The sequence below is a fragment of the Anas platyrhynchos genome, chromosome W (genome assembly GCF_047663525.1).
Source record: "Anas platyrhynchos isolate ZD024472 breed Pekin duck chromosome W, IASCAAS_PekinDuck_T2T, whole genome shotgun sequence".
Taxonomy (NCBI): Eukaryota; Metazoa; Chordata; class Aves; order Anseriformes; family Anatidae; genus Anas; species Anas platyrhynchos.
The window spans coordinates 6,916,287-6,934,497 of NC_092620.1; the positions used below are offsets into that span (position 1 = coordinate 6,916,287).

General features: G+C 40.8%; 1 long non-coding RNA gene across 1 annotated transcript in view; it reads right to left on the reverse strand.

Moving 5' to 3' along the window:
- Nucleotides 1-16,440: 16,440 nt before the first annotated feature.
- The window catches only part of LOC140000535 (uncharacterized), a 32,697-nt gene continuing 30,926 nt past the window's right edge, over nt 16,441-18,211 (reverse strand). Inside the window, exon 3 of the long non-coding RNA XR_011805576.1 lies at nt 16,441-16,818. This is a non-coding gene — a long non-coding RNA (uncharacterized lncRNA). The remainder of the gene's footprint in view (nt 16,819-18,211) is intronic.

Here is an 18,211-nt window from a genome sequence, read left to right on the forward strand (position 1 = left end):
AATACTAGGTCAGTTTGTAGTGCAATGCCTCTGAGACTTCCCTAATGTTTGAAGTATTACAGCATTCTCCAAAATGGTCTGCTCTTCTAACTAGTTCTTTATTGAACACAACTTGGTTGACTTAAAATTATGGCTTTGCTACTTTTCTCTTTAAGACACTGCATTCAATGAACATAACATTAAAATAGCTACCTCTCTTCAAAATTGAAGAATAGCCTTCAATATGGCTACGGCTGCTACAATATTGAACAGAACATGAGCATAGATTATGTGTTATGCACTGTCACTGTCTGTAGGAGTCCTCAAGGCTGGAAAGGTTTCAGATGCAAAAGAATTAAAATGAGACAGACATTAGCATGTGTTTGTGAGCCATGGTAGGTATTGATCCTAATGACTTACCTTAGACACTAAATTAGAAACCTGATATTGTGAGGCTCGTGATTTGCAGCTCAGACAGTCTATCGGGAAAAAAAATTAAAAAATCCTGTGGGGATGTGGGGAGAGAATCAACTCTGTTTTGAAGCAGCTTCCATATCATATTAAGCAATTCTATTAATTTGCTGTAAAAGCAAGAGTTTCTATAATAAAAGGTTAGTTTGCTTTCTTTTAGCAAATGGCATCAAGGGTACACATCATTTTCTTACATTCTGGAACTTTTTGACAATATGATAAAGAAAAAATGCTGTTTGAATATTTTAAACCAGTTCTTCATTTGGCACTGAAGACTTTGCATTCTTTCTATCTATATTCTTACCGAGTTCTACATGACTGATACTTAGACAAATAAGTATTTAAAACCAGTATATGTACACTATAGAACATTTGGCCAATAAACTCAAAAGAGAGAAAATACAGCAAAGCTTGAAAACTAGTCAGAGTATTTTAATAGTCTTGTAGCTTCAGTTCTAGGACTGTCAGCCTGGATGCTTTCCACAAGTTTTTAAAGAAATTTAACTAAGAAATTTAGTATAATCCCATAAACCCAAAGTTTGATTAGAAACACTGTTAGAAATATTGATTAGAAATAGCTCCTATCCTTTCTCCTTCCTGTAGAATATATCTGGAGAAAAGAAAAAAGGAAGAAAACATGAGACTGGAAAAACATTGATGAGTTTTGGCAAAAAAAAAAAAAAAAAATTTTCACTTTTAAGGCATACGTAATACTTGTTTGATAGTAAAGGATACTTCTTGCTTCCAGACTTGTTGGAGGAGACTGATGAGGCTGCATCTCCCATCATGACAATCAATGGATAAGAGCAAGAATTTCTTTTATGTCTTTATAGCATAAAGCAAGTAGAGCTCACTTTTTCCTAGCAAAAAGACTCGTATAAGGAGTAGGCTGGAAATAAGTTTCAGACTAGTCTGTAACTCCCCTATTCAGTGTAGAGAGCTCGAGTTTTTAAGTGCATATGTAGGAAGGGTGAAGCAATTTAATATCGTTGTAGATGAGCAGCAAATTACAACCCCTGAAAGCAAAGAAGAAATAAGGAAGACGTTATGATTTAGATGTGTTATGTTACTTTCTAAGGCTGTTCCTGGCTAAATGCTACTCATATATCTTATCTTGCTTTTGGCTGTATATGAAGTCAAAACTAGATCCTGAAAGTGAAATTAATGTGGAGAAATCCTAGCCCCACTGAAGTCAGTAAAAAGAGTCCCACTGGCTTAAACTGAACCTATATTTCACACCTGGCATTTGCACAGTGTGATTGGAAGTATCTGTTCCAAATATTTCATGGGCTTAAAATAGCACAGACAGCCTGGCAAAACAACAGTGTACCTTATTCATAAAAAATTGCAAGATTGTAGTTATGTGACGTTCATAAGGATTATTATTTTTTTTTAATTTCCTGTGTAGCTTTCTCATATTAAAAAAATAAAAAAGATTTAGAATAGTGTTAGTGAGAGGTTAGCCTCAGAAAGTAATTTAATGTGAATATCATTATTAAAATCACACTGCTTCGAATTATTTTTTTCAGATTAATAAATCTGCTGAGATATAAAATTATCTGATTTGTAACTACGTATTAGTAGATCTGAAATGTCAGTTATCTCCCTGCTTAATGCTTAGATTGTTATATAATTTTATGCAGCTTCTAGAGTAGGTTCAAAAGGAAGAGAAATAAAAATGTTCTGTCTACCATTACAATTAGATTTCCAGCACAGAGAATAGCACTTAAGGTTACATTTTCTCTGATTAACATAATCTGAAATAAGATATCATAGTGTTAGTAATTGGCATGGGAAATAGTTTCATTTACAAGAGTCATTTCTTGTTTAATGGAAACTCAGGAACTAGATACATTGGAAAGAATTTAGAATGCAAAGATTTTGTTTCAGCAGGAGGCTTGGTCATTGTGGTGTACATTTCATTAATAAATAAATTGAAAGCAGCCTATTGGCTATAAGACAGCACAAAGATAATAATCCTAGAGGTTGTACATTAAGTAAAAATGCTTCATGGATAGCAAAATCTTGACCTGATGCTGGGCAGCAAGAACAAAATCACTGGCAGTGCATTTTTTTTATTTTTTTTTTGTTAGTGATCATAGGGTTAGTAAATTACTGGAGATGTAGTCTCTTTCACACTGCATGGGAATTAGGAGCCTGCCTGTTATTGCTAGGGATGCTTTGACTCTGAGAATGACCAGAAAATCCTCTACTGTGCTGGTTAATTAATATTTTACCACATTTGGCAACTGACTTCATTGGAGCCCTGTATTTATTCTGTTCTTGTCATAACCCTGTCCTTTATACCTTGTTTCTTTAAGGTAAAATATTCTCATTTCAGTACCTGTCCTGCTTTGTTCTAAAATACAGTGCACTACCTAGTGTAGAAAATACATTAATTCCTGATGAGATTTCTGTGTGCAAATTTATTAGATAACCAGAATACATGACTGTATTCTTTGAGGAAAACTATTTTTTCCCACACCAACACCACTGGGGTTTCTGCATCTAGCTCAAGACAAATAGAATGTAGGGAATGTGGCTTCTCTACCCCATTCTCCATGAATACTCAGGGCATCTCCTGATGAAAAATAACTGAAATGTGATTTTTAAAACCCAGCCCCACATACACACACAAAGAAGATGTAAAGTTACCTTTAAGTAAAGATTTTGATGAAAAAGCACAACACAAACAACACAAGAAATATCAAACTGAGCCTTAGGACCTATCCCTGTAAGGAAAGAGCATCTATTCTGCTATTGCAGTTAGCAAAATCAGCTGTGGAGCTAGCAGAAGGTCACATTTAGCTGAGATGTCAGCAGCTGGCAATGAGTGATATAAAAAGCCTAGCTCTCACTTTACCTTGTGTGTCAGGTACTTTTTTTTTTTTTTTTTTGGTAACTGCACAGTTAGAATATAAATCTCAGTGTTGAATGTTATAAACCTACCTCATGCCCTGCATGTCTATAGAATCAAAAAAACGCAGGAACTTTTCTGTAGCCCTTAAGGCCAAGAACAATAGCTAGTTTTGCTCCTAATTCAGGGTCCATTTTAGAAAATCACTGAGCCATCAAGCAGAGAATACACTGATTTGGGGTTCAGTCTCAACGTCAGGTATTTAGTTGGAAGCATTCTGCCCAAGCACAGTTAATTTTATATCTTCAGCAATAAAGCAAGTAAAAAACTCTCCAATCACTTCTCCCACTCATTTCTCAGATATGGCTGGAGCTATTGTTGTTGTTGCTCTATTTATATCACAGCCTCTTTATATTAATGTTCTGCTGGGCTACAGGATTTCTGGACGGTGTTTTCTATCGTTGTGTCCCCCCCCCCCCCAAATATTTTTCCTGTCTGCAGCAGGCACAGGGTGCTACACCTCAACCCTCAATTCTCAGAGCTGTGGCATTTTCTCATAAAGCGCAAAGCAGGAGTTACTGATAGTGGTTTGGGTTTTAGCTCTTACTTCACTGTAGACTATCAAAGAATCTTTAATTCTTCTTTTGGATGTTTTACTGTAATAATGAGTCTTATATATGCGTGTCTATATATATATATAAAATAAAATTTGGATTAGGACAAAAAAAAATCAAAACCTTCCACTCCTTCATTCTCACATGCAAGAGAAGGCAAGACTTCTCCCCAGATAAAGGTGCTGCTTACTAGAGAAAGAGCAGCATTTAGAACTGCAAAATAAAATATAAAAAAAATGGTTCTTGGTATCACAGGACTAGATCATTAGTAGCACATCTGGAAAATGTATGAGCAAACTGATTATGACTGTGATTTCACCTAGTTTTACAAAGCAGCAAAACTTGTGTCATTTGGATAAAGCATTTATACTTCTCAATAGAGACCTAAAATCACTCCTAGCAAAATCAGAAGCAATATTGTGAGAAAAATCTCAAATAATTTTCTTCAGACAGGATCTTCTGTGAAGCTATTTTATTTGCGATTGCAATGGGGAGCATCCTGTCAATCAGGAGCGACTTTTAGTAAACAAATCATAACCTTTTATTCCCTATTACCCGACACCTGATCACCTCCCCTGTTTCCTCATTGGCTGAGAACTACAGGTTCACAAGCTACTCAACTCTCCTCTATACCATATATGTACAATTTTTTTTTAACCCTTCAATTGCTCCTTTCTTATGTTTTGAGAACTTGTGATCTTTGTTTTACTGTTCTCACACTGCTCATCCTGTTTTTCTCAAGCTGCTACGTTATTTCGGAACAGTGAGGCCTTCTACTGTCCACTTATCTACTTAGCATTTCTCCTTATATGACTACACAACTACCTTGGAATACAGAAAAGTAATTCTCTACTGCAAAAACACAACTTAATTTATCACGATTCCCCCCTCTTCTTTTCTTATTCCTATTGTTGTTTTTGCATCTCTTCACATGCCACACTCTTGAGTTTTTCCAACATTAAGGTGCAATATTCTTCTTCGGATGTCACAGGGGATGACAGATATACAATGCCATTATTATTACAATACCAACAAATAGTTGTTTGAGCCAATTCCATTCAGGTAATCACGAAGTTAGTTTCTCCCAAATGTTTCTAAATCCCAAGGAATTGTCATCTTTAGCTACTCTATGTAGGATCTTGTGTGTTTTTTTTCCCCAAATATTTTTGAGATCAGTCAAATTCATTCCATTTGATCTACATATATACAGCAACTAGTATTAATTACAGTACATGCTCCTCCTTATGAGGTTATTAATAAATCTTATACCGTTCGATTCTAGAGTACTATTTTTGCAAACTTATCAAACTTATTTTCTAGTTCTTCAATTATAGTTGAGATATTTACAATAGCATTTTCTAATTCACTCTCCCCTAACCATGGTAAAAACATCTTGTAAAACTGTGAAATGCTAGAAAATTTTACTAGAGGATCATCAGGAGTCCGCTTAATTCTGTGTGTGGTCTCAAGGGGGCTTTGGCTTTGTGGGTCTTCAATAATAGTTACTTTTGGAAATATTGCCCCCAGGGTGCAAGCTCCCTTCCATCCTAGGGGCAACACCTTCCTGGCTTTATGGCCACATGGCCAGTACCACCCCTTGCCATTTGGCACAGGCCATCCAGTTACAGGATTCTCATGTTGTACATGGTGTGCACTATGTATATTAGCATTCCCGTGGCTACCATATTCGGTACACTATGGATTATTCCCTACTTCATGGATACTATTAACACACCCAGGGTCAGTAATATTGCCCCCTGAGTTTCTATCAATGTTGTTTAAAAGGCACCTTTGAGAACACAGTATGTTGTAGCCAGGACTATGTGTAGGGAACTCAACTCTAAAATCTATTCCTTCCCAGGACTGAGTATGATCTGTCATTTTTAGAAATCTAGAGAATCCAGACATGGTTGTTGCTGGAAACAGCAATCAGGGACAAGGCCTTTTCAGTCTTTCTAGGCATCTGGGTGCAAATCCAACAATTATTTCGAGACAGAACTCAATAGATGTCACTTCCAGAGAGTGTTCCCTGGAAACACTCCAATTCTGTGTAATTCAATCCCTTTTACTCATTAATTCATTAAGAATTCTTCTAAGAAGTTAAAGGTTTACAATGGACATTTTCAACAGTTTTAACCTTAAAAGTCTTAGTTAATGCAGTCTCTCAGGTATCAGGGTTAACTTATGCTTTTACCCAGGTATGAGTCCACCCTTTCTCAGCCGTTCTTCCTGTCATCTCAGTAGTCAGGAGCACTTGTAACAGTCCGTCCCACTAAGGTTGCAGTTTCATTTCTCTCCATGTTCACATCAGATCCCAATCTCCTACTCAGAATGGATGGATCAGGACTTCCAAGGGTGGGATTTGAGCTAACAGTCCACAGGTCCTGAGAGATGACAAAGAGGATGACAGCCCAAGTATATAGTTCTTAAGAAAAGCATCTTTTGTCTCAAACTGAGGTAATTCATTCCCTTTGTCCATGTACAGCAATCCAAATAATATTTCATATGGTGAAACTCCCACATCTTTTCTTGGTGCAATTTGAATTCGGAGAAGTGCCAAAGATAAGCACTTTGGGGAAGCCGAGTTTCCAGAAATTAGTCAATTGCTTCCTTACTATCTGATCCTCTCCACCCTTCCAGAAGAGGAAGGATGCCAAGGAGTGTGAAATTTACACTTAATTCCTAGAGTCCACATTAGCCCTTGCAATGTTTCTGGCATAAAGTGATTTCCTTGATCAGAGTCAATATTTTCAACAATTCCATACCTGGGAGTTATTTGTTCTAGAATCGCTTTAGTTATTATGTTCGCAGTAGCAGATACTGAAGGGAAAGCTTCCACCCACCCTGACAAATGATCAACCAAGATTAATAAGTATTTAAATCTACCTGTACATTTTGGAAGCGTTGAATTCCTGGTTCTCACCCTCCTTTAAACTGACTGGGGATTATTTTCCTGTTTACCTTTTGATACACTACACAACTCCTGCGTACTTGTTCAGCCAGAGTATATATATTCCTACACATACATATTTCTATAGCACCGCATCACACATTGCTTGAATTCCCCAATGACCCTCTTGATGCAAAACGGTTAATATTTGCCTCATTAATACTTCATTCAGCATTTCTCTCCCATCAGGGAGTATGTTTTCCTTTGGACTTCGTGACTTCTAATTCCTTAAAAACCTCTTTCACTTAAAACTTTTACTTCTTTTGAGTTTTGGGCAGGGGTAGCTCAACAATTCCCTGAATCCTCTCTGGATTTATTCTTCATTCCCCCTCAGACACTAGATGCCCTAAATACTTGACTTCTCTTTCTACAAATTTTAATTTATTTTCAATCCTTTCAAGACCTGTTTTACCAGAACCTTTATTAGCTTGTTAGTGTCTTCCTTCACAGCTGTTTTCTCCTGTCCTGACAATAAAAGATCATCCACATATTGTAACAGTAACACCTCCTCTAGAGGTTGGAATTGCTCCAAAATTTGTTCTACAACTTGCCCAAATAAATTGGTGGCCCTGAAAACCCTTGAGGTAAAATTGTCCATCTGTATTGTTGCTTCCGTCCCATTTCAGGGTCTTTCCACTCAAAGGTAAATATATCTTTGCTCTCAGGGTCTGAGAGCATCCCCTTAATAACACGGTTATTCCAGCCTAACAATTTACTATTTGAATGCCCAATTTCATTATCAAATCCTTTCCCAACAAGTTAGTCTAGCAGTTTAAATCTCTATGAGAGCACACCAAAGAAAAGGAAAAAAAAATGCTGCACAATAGCAGCTGGGGGAGCGAGGAGTGAGAAACCTCCCTGCAGACACCAAGGTCAGTGCAGAGGAGGGGGAGTGCAGTGCAGAGGTGCTCCAGGTGCTGGAGCCGAAGTCCCCCTGCAGCTCACAGAGATGCCCCTGGTGGGGAAGGTAGACCCCCGCAACCCATGGTGTACCGCAGTGGAGCAGATCTCCACGCTGCAGCCCATTCAGGAACAGCCCAGGAAGGTCGGGTCCCACAAGAGGGACCCCACACCAGAGCAGCTCCCAAGGAGCCCGTTTTTCACTTCCCGTGGAGAAACCCAAACAGGACCAGCCCAGGAAGGTCGGCACCCACAACAAAGCAGGAGGAAGAGTGACCAGGAAGGAGCAGAGGAAACGTACCACGGACTGACTGCAGCCCCCACTACCGCCCCTCTCCCTGTGCCACTCAAAGCAGGGAAGAAGTGGAAGAGAGTGGATGGGGGATGGTGCCCCCAGCTTTTTTCTTTGTTTCTCACTGCTCCAGACCATCAGCAATAGCTAATAAATTTTATTAATCTTCCTATGCTAAGTCTGTTTTGCCCATGCGTGGTGTAATTGCCTGAAGTAACTAGGAAAATAAAACTAACATTCACACTTTTAAGGAAAAGGTACAGCATTGAAGAGGCTTTCAGGGTAGGGCATAACTGCATTCCCTAGGCTCCCAACCTTAGATGCTATCGCGCTGGGGAAACTTGGTGTGCTAGCTCTAAGGAACACCACGGAGCGTGGAGTGGAGTGGAGACACCACGGCTAGGCTCTGTAATCAGGTGGGGCCTCGATTGTTCTTGTGCACAAAGCTGCACTTTTTGCCACCCTAAGCCAAAGACCTGTCATGTTTTGACAAATGCTGTACCCTAGTGTACTTTTTGCTCATTATAATATCATTATAATACCAAAACACACCTCCATCCCAAAAGCTACCCGCCTCCAAGGTGCGACCACCCCTCACTGAGCATGCGCTCTGAATTTCTCGGAGCCTATTACTTTAAACGGAGACGGGAAAACTTTACACCAATCATAACTAAGATATGCTTGACTAGAGTCACTCAAGCTCCACCTAAAAGATAGAAAATAATATAAATTGGCCCAAGAGAGAGGGGATGTTAGGGAAGATACCATCGTCAGGGGAGATACCATCCCGAGGACATACAACATCCTTAGGACCTCCTGACTCCTGGGATCAGTCGACGGGCTGAGCCTCTCTTCCCCCCCCATTGGGACGCCTTTGGGTGAGATCTGAATATTTGCTTATAAATCTCTATAGAGTCTTTGATCCTTTTAACACGTTTGTTTCTAGGCTGCGCACCTGTAACACCTGTAACACCTACAACACCTATAACATCTATAACATCTATAACTCCTATAACATCTGTAACACCTACAACACCTGTATAACATCTGTAACACCTATAACACCTGTGTATTTCATGCATACTAGCTTGCTTTTGCAGATAGTCACTATCACCGGCAATCCAAAAGAACCTGATTACCTGTTGCTGTAATAAACCATACTTGATTGCATTGTGATAGCTCTCATTAATGCAACTAGGGTGAGGGTGGTTATCCGTGATAGTTCAGTGTTCTGAATCTAACCAGACCCCCAGACGGTTAATGCATTTTTGGTGAATGTCTGAACGGACCCCCAGGTGGTTAATACGTTTTTGGTGAATGTCCGACTGGTTCAGTACTCTGAATCCAACCGGGCCCGTAACGGTTAATCAGCTACACCCCTTTAACGCGACACCATGACGATAACTGTGGAATAATTCAGAATAATCTTTATCTGAGCCAAATTTAAAAAGCTAGCATTCAAGCAGGCAAAACATATGTATTAGCCTAGGAGCATAAAAACCAGCCACCTGATGTAATAGGTGTGTGTCTTGGTGGAGCAGAGACTCCAGGCGCACCCAGCGCTGTTTGCTTGCCTCTATTCATTTAGTAAATTGTAAACTTTAATTGCAATCTTATTTGGGACTCAGTCATTTTTTACAATTGGTGGCTCATCCAAGATGGATTTGGTTCCTGAATTCTGATTTGATCTAGGAGAGGCACCACACCATTTGATGGCTCCTGTTCAAGTTGGGTCGGGACTAGCACCATCTTGAACCTGAATAAAGGTAAGCAAAGATTTTGATTTTTTATGACCTCCCTTGCCGGCTGCAGCACTGTATTTTGCCTGTAATTCTGCGCGCGAAGATCCGAACGAAGACGACGGAGTCATAAATATTTAAGGCGTATACCATTCGGTGGGGTGGGATTCAGATGCTTGTGTGTGTAAGAGTGTGACTGAGATGGAACTCAGTTCCGAAGCGAATGTGGAGGTCTTCTAATCGCGGTTCCAATCTCCCGCAAGGGACTTGGCTGGTGAAGGACTGAAGCGATTCCTATAGGATTTGTGGGTGGGTGATAGGTCCTAAACCCCCTGCAAGACACTCTTACTAAGGTAACCAAGGGCTGTGGGAATTGCCATAGTAAAATTCCTAGATGAGTCAGACAAAATCGAAGACCAATGACCAGAAGAAAGGGAGCAAATTACCAGACATACCACCAGAAAGTCCATTAGGAATAATGATTAGAAATTGGAACAATAGGGGCCCCAGAAAATTAAAGAGTAAATTAAAAATGTTCCAGTATTATATGATAGAATGACAAAAAGAACCCTTAAGACCCCATGTATTTTGGCCGATATTTGGATCCATGGAGGACTGGGTCTGTCAGGCTTTGAACATTCATGTTAATAATAGAATACCCATGGAAGAGAGCAAGTATGCTGCAGCCTGGTTAGGACTAACGGAATTGCCTGCCACTTGTATATTTAATTTAATTAAGTATTGCAATCAGTGGTGGCCACTATATAAACTAAATGGCCACTTTAGGGATCAATCGACTGTAACGCTATCTTGCAATTAATGTTGTTTTTGAGGAGAGAAGGAAAATAGGATGAAATGTAGTATACTGATATGTTGTTTCAGTATCTTAGAGGGAAAAGGAGTGGAATTAAGTTGGCCCCTGACTTAGCCTTTGGTGTTGGCATGAGAAAAGTACAGGCTGGAGAAAGATAAAGGAAGGGTTAAAAGGGTTGTTGAAGGTGTTAAAGGTTGTGTGGCATGTAGTATTTGACAAAGCTGTTTGACATTGAATGAGCAGGGAAAGAGGATGTAGGAATGTTAATAGTTCTGTCTCAACAGGAGGGTGAGATCTCAAAATCATGGGTGTGAGCCCTCTGGGGCAGAGGGACCATGATGGGTCAGAGAGAGTTGTCATGGAAACAGAAAAGCAGCTAACTCTTAAAACAACCTGTGTTTATGAGTGAACTCAGATTGCCAATGGAACTGCTCAGGGAACTGTAGACGACTGCATTCCCCTGACTGACCCCCCACTGAGACCCTAATCACCCTGGAAATAATGAATGGTAAATACCAAAATTTGGTTAAATTGGGAACTGAGAATCTGTTCCAACAAGGTCCAAAAGAAATCCCTATTGAATATTTGGACCAACTTTGAAATGCAATGGAAAAAAAACACATAACAAAACAAACAAACAAATAAAAAGAAGAATTTGGACCTGGCTTTGGAATACAAACAGAGGCAATTGGCTAGCCTCTTTCTGATATCAGAAAGAAATTGTCTTCGGCTGCAGGCAGGAATGACAGGAAGGACCTGGGACTTCTACCCTAGCAGGTACACTGACCAGGGGACACATTTCACATCTAAGGTGTTACGGGACTTAACCACAGCCCCAGGCATTAAATGGGAATACCATACTCCATGGTATCCACAAAGTTCAGGATGAGTTGAGAGAATGAATCAAACGATTAAACAACAATTGGCTAAATTAATGATTGAAACCCAGCTGTCTTGGATAAAACGTTTGCTGTTGAGGGATTTTTGAAACAGCAAAGATCCCATGGCTTGCTGCAGCTGAGCAGACCAAGCAGCCAGGACAACTATGAGAAGTTCCCATGACAGTGTTCCCACATCGCCCGATTGAGGAATTCAGAAAAATATTGTTGCCAGCATCTGGCTTCAAGGACAAGGTCTATGTGACTGCTAATCACAAGGGGGTTGTTTTCTTGCAGGTGGGGTTGTTTTCTTGTAGTTGTTTGTCTGAGTGCTTTTGACCAATAATCTTGTGTGAAACACTATCCGCCCCTGTTAAGTTTACTATAAAAGTCAGGCTATTCGGATAATAAAAGAGAGCATGATCTGACCATACTAGTGGCTGTCGTGTTTTCGGCCATTCTTCCTGCAACAGTTTACCATTGGCATTATTGAATATTAAGACTATGCCCCATAGTGAAACGGGTATCTAACCTTATGAGATGTTATATGGAATGCCGTATTCCCAAGGAATGCCATTGGATTATTCTTTGATAGAGAATTATAAAAGTCAGAAATATGTGATCATGACAGGGAAACAACTACAACAATTAAGAGAAAAGGGAATTTTAGCACAAAACGCCCCACTGGGGTTTGCTATTCATAAGATACAACCAGGAGACAAGGTCTTAATAAATACCTGGAGGGAAGAATCATTGAACCCCAAATGGGAGGGACTGTACCTTGTTTTACTTACTACTGAAACATCTGTGAGAACAGCAGAAAGGGGTTGGACCCACACATCCAGAGTGAAGGGACCAATAACTACAGAAGCTTGGAGGGTTGAGTCCAGCTTGGAGGGTTGAGTCCGCTCCTGGGGAACTGAAATTAAAGCTAAAGAAGAACTAATATTCTGGCAACGAGGCTCTGCATGAATTAAGGGCACCAGATAAAGAGGACAAGCCTGAAGGGAGGAAAGGGAGAAGGCATGACCAGGGCAGGACCCTCCACTGCGGTGTGTATGGTCTATCGAGGGAGGCAACCCCTATGGGTATTGACTGCCGAGTGAGAGGGCCTTGACCGGACTTCTCCCACACTAAGGTCAGGTTGTCCCAAGAAAATAATATAAGAACATCTTTTTTTAAACCCATATAAAATTGTGATTCGTTTTCCAGGAGCTGGATCACCCTGACAGGCCGAAGGGTAACACAAGCCTGAATCGACCCTGAAAGCGGGCCCAACCCCTTGATTGAAGGTGTTTGCCTATTATGATCCAGCTATGTGGGCAGAAGACAGATCCTGGGACTATAGGACCCCAATATATAAGTTTCATAGAATAATTAGGTTACAAGCTCTGGTAGAAATAGTTGTAAATAAAACCGGAGATGCACTTGGATTAATTGCAAAGCAAAATACCAAGATGAGAGCTGCTTTGTATCAAAATCGCTTAGCTTTGGATTATTTACTAGCACAAGAAAGAGGAGTCTGTGAAAAATTTAACCTTAGTAATTGCTGTTTAGAGATTGATGATGAAGGAAAAGCTGTAAATGAACTTGTATAAGAAATAAAGAAAATTGTGCATGTCCCAGTTCAAACTTCGAATGGAATCGATATAAGAGGATTGTGGGGGGACTTTATGGGTGGTGATTGGCTTACTAAAATAAGGATGGTTGTATTGGGATATGTGGAGGATTGTTAATAATTCCATGTTTAATACCTTGTATTACCAGACTAATACACTCAGTTATACAAGGAATGCAAATATCTGCAGAACCTGTTGACCCAGAACCAGGGAAAGAGAAAACCCATTCCCTGATGATAATAAAAACAAACGAAGATCCAAAGTTGGTATCAATTCGGCAAGTATTGACTCGATTGGAAAAGAAAACACAAATCTATACCATGAAAAAGGAGATGAGGGATTGTGAAATGTGTTCATCTGATTTGTGTCAATATGGAACAATGCTAGAGCCACATGATATGATGAAATGTGGCCTTCTCTCTTACATGCCCTTGTATAACCACAAGTCTAAGAAAAACAGAGTGGTTAATGTATATAGTTCTTGTATCTTGCAAAGGAATGGTCCAGCAATTCATGTCAATAGGGGATAAGAGAACAAAGGGGTTTCAGAATAACTGCTAACTATTATGACTATTGCATGGGACACTATACAAGTCTCTGATATCTGGCCAGGAGATTAAGGAGAAGGGAAAAAGATGAAGGACAACTAAAAGACAAAGCTTGCAGGGGACGCTGCACAAGTCTCTGACATCTGGCCAAGATGGACAAAGGAGAAGGACAAAGAAAAAGCCTTGGAGGAAGACTACGAGCCTTCAGCACGAGAGACCCCAGAGGGACCACCGGAGACTGATACGCATGCACCAGGAGGAGGGTTTAGATTCCGGGAACTAATTATAATAACCCTGCCTTTTCTAGAAGTAAATGAATGTAATGAATATGTATTAATCTAGGAGCATAAAAACCAGCCGCCTGATGTAATAGGTGTGTGTCTTGGTGGAGCAGAGACTCCAGGCGCACCCAGCGCTGTTTGCTTGCCTCTATTCATTTAGTAAATTGTAAACTTTAATTGCAATCCTATTTGGGACTCAGTCATTTATTACAGTCAGTGACCTAGCTTTCTGAGAAGCCCTGACTCCCCTATTCTGAATTTTTAACAGAAATCTCTCCTCCTTCTTCCACTCCAGATACTCCTATTTGAAGTGGCCAGCCTGGCCACAGTTAAAACATCGTCTCAAATCCTGACCCTGCTAGGATTTAGGCTGCAACACAGGTAGCTTTCCTTGTCTGCTATTCCTCCGTCTCTCTTCCTCTCCTTTCCATCCTGGGCCCTCTATCTCCCCCTCTGCCTCACTACCCAGTACACTGTGGATACCATTTGTTTCGCTCTCTGCTTTTCCTTCTCATCTCCCCTCCTGGCATACACCTTCATACTACCTACACTGTTCTCTCCATCCTCCCACCTTCTGGAGCTTTTTCAGTATATCTGACCAGACTTTAATCACAAAATAAACTTTCAAGAGACCTTGGGCTACCAAGTCCTCATATTCATCCCCGAGTACTTTCTAATTCTGACCCTGAGTCTCTCATATGATTTCTGTGTTGTGGGTTGTTATTATCACAGTTAGATAAGCAGAAATTTCTGCTCTATCGGAATTACTCTCGGTCCGGGGGGTGGGGGGAGGTGGGTGTTAGTTCTTTCCCATTCTTGCATAGCTGTCTGGCAAATCATTCCCCTCCTAAACATTCTTCTCCAGTGAATAATATACCCAAGACTGACATTTCTCAAAGTCCCCAAAAAGTGGCACTGATACTTTACAGGCCAGCAATGACCTATTTTCCCTAGTGTATTGGGTTTATTTGGCAAGGTTTGGGGGGGGGGGGGCTGCAGTTGTAGCCCCTGTGAGAAGAATCCAGTAGCTGCCCCTGAAAGAGGGAGTTAGGAGAATACAATAACTCACTAACCTTTTAGAAAAGAATTTACTAACTTTAGAAAAGGGGGAACTGAGAGAGGGAGTTAGGGGCAAGTAGAGATAGAGTGCTGACATCATGAAACTAGGATGGTGCAAATTAATTAAAGCAAGAAGCCTTGGGCCCCTTTACCAAGGTCAGTCTTGTAATAAGAGTGTGAGCCTATCTTAAGAAACTGGTCCTGTGGATGGACAAGAGTCAAGGAGCAACTGAGTCTGCACAGAGACAAGAGGTCAACTAGCAGTGATGAGGAAGAGTCATCAATCTTCATCCCCATGACCCCTGATGACCACCACCAGAATACACTGTGCAAGCACAGATGGGAGGAGTTTATGGAAATGACTCCTTGGAACTAATTTTAATATGAAGCGGGGACAGGTTATGAAGCGGGGACAGGTTATGAATATGTATAGGCATAGTGTGAAACTTCATGCATATGTAACTCTTTACTGCATAAAACCAATGAAAGTTGCTGCGTCAGGTGCGCACGACTTTGGCGGGACTACCCCCCCCATGCTGCCCAGCGCTGAATAAACATACCTACTTTACAATCTTACTGACTGTGGAGTCCGTTTTCCGCAAGTCACCCCATGTTAGATAAGGGCCAGTTTCAGCCAGCTCCAAAGGGGCCCACCACTGCCCAGAACCAAGGCATGAGTAATGCAGTTTTGTGCCTATGTGAGAACACATAGAAGAAAAGGAAAAAAAAAAAACAAAAAAAAACGTGATGCACAACAGCATCTGGGAGAGTGAGTGAGAATGTTATAAATAAGCGTGACAAATTGGAGGAGTCAGTTCAAATTAACCATAGAGAATTTATTAGCAAGCAATAGCTGAGCAAAACAGCACTGGGTGGCTGGGGAGCGATGGGCTCCGCCAACGGTTCGCAACTTAGGCTGGCTTTTAGTCCTTCATTTATACAGTTCTTATTTCCTGTGGACGCGGCTTTCCGGTGTACTCTGTGTTGTTTCTGTGCCTGCGTGTCCCGTTGCTAGGGGGTCGTAATCTGCCTCCTGGTGGTCATGGAGATGAAGGCCTGACATCTTCCTCAGATATCCTAGTGATGACCCCGTCCTCTGCTCATGCACTGCTTCTATATGTCTTGTATAAGCATTTTCCACATCCTGCAATTGTTTACTTTACCACATACTTGTGGTTACAGCTCAAGCTTCCTATATCTACATTCGATTTGATGAACAAAGTCCTTAACACATTCATTACAATCCCCCCTTAATGTTTTTATCATTATTTTGTTCATCAAATAGGCTCAGAACTTCCTTTGCATTTTTAAGAATAGGAGTGTTCCCTTCCTCCCCAGTAATTTGTTCATATTGTTTTCTAATCAACATTAAATGTGCAGACTAGGGACCACTTAAATGGTTGGTGTGCGTTGGCTGAGGCAGGGAACAGAATCCATCCCACAATTATTCTCTAGAGTACCATATCTCTAGGATACAATGCTGGTGGATCCAGCCACAGAGAGTAGTTATAATTCTTTAGTCCCCTAGGGTCTTTTTCAGGATGGTCAAGATATTTCCCGACCCCTCGTCTCCACTTAGTTACCAGTGTATGTCTCATTCTCTTAACCTTGGACTTGGCGCTCCTTTTGGGAGTCCGATTCCATACGACTCTGCCTCCTTCGCCTACTCTGGTGCAGGGAGCAGCAAGGTTGTCCATCTTCTCGGCAGCAGTCATATCCTCCCTGGATGTGCTTCCTTGTCCACAAGGCTGCCCAATTGCGGGCTTTTACTTGAGGGACTGTACACAGCAAGTGTAGCATTGTCGTTCTGCAAAGTACTTGAAAAATATTAGTCAGTGGTCAGCGTTTGGGTTCGTTAGGATGGCCACACCCCGTTTCAGGATTTACCCCTTTAGCAAAGACCTCCCACCAGGCCGGGAACCCTTCAACTACTTTTCCTGATATTTCTGCAACCCAAAGGGCTTGCTCAGTTTTAGATCTTTCTGACCTATAGCATTGGACACAGAAATCCATAGGCAGATACCCCCACCTACAGTGTGTCCACCAGCATTCTTTCCACAAAACACATTCAAAAAGTACAACAGGATAGCAAATACAACCAGGTGTCTCACAGAATATCATCAGTCAGGGTTTTATAGACCTCAGTTCTTCTTCCTCTTAAGCGTTAGTTTCAAGTCCTGTGGGGTTCCGACTACCTCCCACTGATCTCGCGGAAGGGGGCCTTTAATCCTTGAGGCGTGTGTCTACCCCTACTCTGCAGTCCGAACAGCAGTCTCTGTAGTAAGTAAAACAAGAAATGGTCCCTCCCATCGAGGAGTGAGATAAGTTTCTCTCCATGTCTTTACTAATACCTTGTTGTATCGAATGCAATGCTATTTCTAATGGAGGCCTTTGAGTGACTAACCCTTTCTTCCATAATTGCTGCTTCCGTTTCATCAATTCTACTACATATGACTTAATGTTCTTATCTTCTAAAATTGGATAGTCAGCAGGAGACTCAATATCACATGGCATCCCATACATCATTTCAAAAGGTGAAATCCCAATATCTGTCCGGGGTTGTGTTCGGATGTTTAATAAGGCCAGCGGTAAACATTTTACCCATGACATCTTAGTTTCTATCATTAGTTTGGTTAATTGTTTCTTAATTTCCCCATTCATGCATTCTACCCTTCCAGAACTTTGGGGGTGCCAAGGGGTGTGGAATTTTTACTTTGTTCCCATGGGGTTGTCAAAGCCTTTTGTACCACTTTTGACACAAAGTGGGGACCTCAATCGGAATCAATGACTTCTATGATTCCGTATCATGGAATAATATTTTCAAACAGTATTTTAACTACTGTATTAGCTGTTTGTCTGGCAGTGGGAAAGGCTTCTACATAATGGGTTAAATGGCACACCATAACCAACAAATACTTATATCTCCCCACTTTGGGAAGATCGGTAAAGTCAATTTGTATTTTGGCAAATGGACAATAGGCCAAATTTCGTCCACCAGGAATTCTTTCTCTTAATTGCTGTTTATTAACCTTTTGGCATGTTAAACATCCTCCCATTATCCCTTTAGCTACATTATAAATCCCAATACACATATATTTTATAGCAAAGTGGTCTACCAGGGCTTGAGTACCCCAGTGGGTTTTTAAATGCAGTTGCTTCATAATTTTTACAGCTAATGCTTTGAGTACTACCTGCCTTCCATCTGGTAAT